Genomic DNA, 4296 nt, shown 5'->3' with positions numbered 1-4296 from the left:
ACCAGTTAAAATGGCGCTCTTTAAAAAGTGAGGAAACAACAGATGCTGGAGAAGATGTGGAGAAATAGGAATGCTTTTACCCTGTTGAGGGGAGTGTAAATTAGTTCAAACATTGTGGAAGACAGTGTGGCAATTCCTCAAGGATCTAGAACTATAAATACCATTTGACCCAGTGATCCCATTACTGGGTATATACCCAAAGGATTATAAATCATGCTAATATAAAGACACATACACACATATGTTTACTGCAGCACTATTCATGATAGCAAAGACTTGGAACCAACCCAAAAGTCCATCAATGATAGACCAGATTAAGAAATGTGGCATGTATACACCATGGAATACTATGCAGCCATAAAAAAGGATGAGTTCATGTCCTTTGCAGGGACACGGATGAAGCTGGAAACCATAATTCTTGGTAAACTATCACAAGGACAGAACACCAAACACCACATGTTCTCACTCATAGGCAAGAGTTGAACAATCAGAACACATGGACACAGGATGGGGAACATCACACACTGGGGCCTGTCAGGGGGTGGGTGTCTGGGGGAGGGATAACATTAGGAGGAAAAGCTAATGTAAAAGACGAGTTGATGCGTGCAGCAAACCAACATGGCACGTGTATACCTTTGTAACAATCCTGCACGCTGTGCACACGTGCCCTAAAACTTAAACTGTAATAAAGAAAATAATAATAATTTTATTTTATTCTTGGCATCAAAGATGGAATTTATTAGTCTCTTTTCTCTAAATGCATATGTATGCATTTAGACACAAATTCAAATGTATGGACTATAAATTAAATTCAAATTTTATTGCAGCCAATAATGTTCCAAATATTTGCTAGAGAGAAATTTGGAGTGTGGTCGGATGCATCTGGTGGCAATGTTGGGATGTGGGAACAGGGACAGGGGAATTAGTCCAAAGGGATTTTTAAGTGTATAGCTTCTCACCAGCTCAGAACACACTTAGTGGTTGCAGAGGTAGAAACAGTCATTCCCAAAGCCTATGAATCATCAACAAAATGTGCTTATTTACTGTTGGTTAAAAAAAAGGAAAGTATGCTCCTTCAGCAAGTTCCAGTGTATGTACTAACCAAATGTGAATACTGTTAGCTTTTTTTTGGTTTGTTTGTTTGTTTGTTTTTGACAATCTGCATGTAGTCTCATGAATACCTGGGAGGTGGCCAGGTATTTAGTTGCCACACTGACTAATCAAATTAAAATTATACAGGCATTTAGGTGTTGAAATGTCTAACAACTAGTGATGTGGTAATGTGTTTCAAACATATGGGAAAGCTCAAATCAACATTTATATATCAAACAAGTAGTAGTGTTAAAATTTCCAAATTATAAACAATTTTATCTGGTTATTTTGAAATGAAACTCTACATGACTCAAATACTTTAAATTACATATGAGAAAATAAATGAAAAAAAAAATTGCAAAATGAAATCTACTGTAAATGAAGTCTACTCCTTATGAGTAAGATATGGTTAAATTATTTGTAAAAATAACTGCAATTATCCTTGTACCTTCATGTGCAGTTTCTCCCATCAAAAAGTGTTGTCTAATTCCCAATTCTTTGAACTGAGATTCAACCTTCTTCTTTAGAATATGGTGACTACCATATGATTAAGATGAGGGTAACCTGTTGAAGAAAAAATAAGTTGTAAATGATAAAGCAATTTTAGACACTTTAGTGAGCCCCAGCGAAACTAGCAGGTGATGCATGATAGCCCAGTTGAAGTCAGGCAGGCCAAACTGAGGTGAAAACAAATTGCCAAACTATGTAACAGTAGGATAAATACATTTTGTTTGTTTGTTTGTTTGTTTGTTTGTTTGAGATGGAGTCTCGCTCTGTCACCAGGCTGGAGTGCGGTAGTGCAATAGCGGCTCGCTGCAACCCCCGCCTCCTGGGTTCAAGCGATGTTTTATTTTATTTTATTTTTTTCTGGCTTAATTCACTTTATTTTTCTTGTATAAAAACCCTATGTTGTAGCCACAGCTGAAGCCCGTGTCCGCTGCACGGAGACTCTGGTGTGGATCTTGACAAGGTGGTCAGTGAATTCCTGATAGGGAGATTTGGTAAATACAGCCTCCTTCCAGAGGTCAGGGGTCAGGTAGCTGTAGGTCTTAGAGATGGCATCCAAGGTGGTCTTGGCGAAATTGCCCAGGGTGGCAGTGCAGCCCCGGGCTGAGGTGTAGCAGTCATCAATACCAGCCATCATGAGCAGCTTCTTGGGCACAGGCGCTGAGACCATACCAGTGCCCCTGGGTGCAGGGATGAGGCGCACCAGCACCGAGCCGCAGTCGCCTTTCACCTTGCAAGGGACGGTGTGGGGCTTGCCGAACTTGTTTCCCCAGTAGCCTCTGCGCACGGGAACAACGGAGAGTTTGGCCAAGATGATGGCCCCACGGATGGAGGTGGCCACCTCCTTGGAGCACTTACTACCCAGGCCGAGGTAGCCATTGTAGTCCCCGATAGCAACAAAGGCCTTGAACCTGGTGCGCTGGCCAGCCCGGGTCTGCTTCTGCACCGGCATAATCTTCAAAACCTCGTGTTTGAGAGAGGCCCCCAAGAAAAAGTCAATGATCGCAGATTCCTTAATGGGCAGGGAAAAGAGGTAGATCTCCTCCAGGGACTTGATCTTCATGTCCTTGACCAAGCGGCCCAGCTTGGTGACGGGCATCCACTCCTTATCCTCGGCCTTGCCTCCAGGAGCCCCACGGCCTGGGCCCCGGCCCCAGATACCACTGCCGAAACCTCCGCGGAAGCCACCGCAGTTCCCCAACCCAGGGCCACCAGGGCCAACAGGGCCTTCGGGCCCTCCACCCGCTGCACTGGCGTCATCCGCCATTTGGTGTTTACTCAGAGAAGAAGCGATATTTTAATACAGTAAGTTTTCACCAGGCTTTTTATGCAGTATTATCAATGGCAATAGATGCCTGAAAGAGAGAAGACTGATTGTTCCACTGACCTTGTTTCCCCACATAGGCCTTGCTAAACACAGTTCAGAAAAAAAATTCACACACAATATTACTGTGTATGTAGAAGAACTAAATATTAACCTTTTGTAGGCAAAGATTAATTTTGCACAAAAAGTTAATTTAAATTAATAATTTAATTAATAAATTGAATGAAAGCTAATTAGTTCTATATAATGAACAAGATTTTTTAAAGATATAGAAGCTATGTAAAAAAATTACAGCAAGAAATGACAAGAAATAAAATGTAATAAAATCTAAAGAGGGAGAAAGAACAGATGCAGATATTAAGATGGATAAGCAGGAAGCATTCTGGAAGAAGGCCATAAAAACTTTTCATACAACAGTCATTTTATTTCTGAAAACAGAAATTTTATGTTCTAAAACATATAAAAGAAAAGTGACAATTTATTAAAAATGTGATTAAAAATAAGCTCACTAGATAATAAATTAGGCTTTGCAAAAAAGATTGCAGTGTATCAGGAGTGTCTTTTAACAGTAATAACAGAGTTAAAATAGGTGAAACAGTATTTCAGTTAGGTACCCTTGTAACATAATACTTATAATATTGTTCTGAAAATTCTAGTTAATTTTACTAGACAAGACAAAGATCAGAAATATAAATACTGGAAAGAAATAGATAACATGATTATTTTCAGATAATATGGAAATATTTAGAAACACTATAGTGTCAACAAACATTCTGTAAGCAGTACACATTTCAATAGGACAATTACACAAAAATTCGTATAAGATTTCTAATATGTGTAAAAATACATACAAATTTAAAAATATATTAAAATCTTATGACACTATCAAGTAACTTTAGACAGACCCTCTTCTAGATGCTTTAAATTCATAGGCGTTGTGATAGTCACTCTTAAAATCCCCACTGTGCAGGTGAGAAAACGGAGGCTCATGAAATTTAAATGAGCTATCACTGCATAACTATTAGTAGCTACAAGATTCTAAGCCCAAGCAGATTAATTCCAGAATCTGTTCTTTAAACTTCTTCCTATACTCTCCTTTGATCCCAATCACAGGAGTAACGCAAAATATGAAATACTAAGGCCAAACTAGTTTTCCAGGATTCATTAAGAAAAATATTAAATTATGTAAATAAAATAAGAAACATGGAAGGTATGGACCATATTGTTTTTAATTTCCCATCCATATAATTAGCACAGTGCCACGCACCTGGTAAGAACTTAATAAATTATAGTGAATACATAAACTATGTCATTTTATATTAGAGAGATGTTGCAAGAAAACAAGCATTTCCATTTCCTGTTGGTAGGGTGTT

The 4296-nt window shown here is 38.8% G+C and overlaps 1 pseudogene; it reads right to left on the bottom strand.

Moving 5' to 3' along the window:
• Nucleotides 1-1996: 1996 nt before the first annotated feature.
• On the bottom strand, nucleotides 1997-2866 carry LOC102141492 (small ribosomal subunit protein uS5 pseudogene; annotated as a pseudogene).
• Between the last annotated feature and the right edge of the window lie 1430 nt (nucleotides 2867-4296).

This window comes from Macaca fascicularis, chromosome 7 (genome assembly GCF_037993035.2).
Source record: "Macaca fascicularis isolate 582-1 chromosome 7, T2T-MFA8v1.1".
NCBI classification, from domain to species: domain Eukaryota; kingdom Metazoa; phylum Chordata; class Mammalia; order Primates; family Cercopithecidae; genus Macaca; species Macaca fascicularis.
This window is presented reverse-complemented; position numbering and strand designations above follow the sequence as displayed.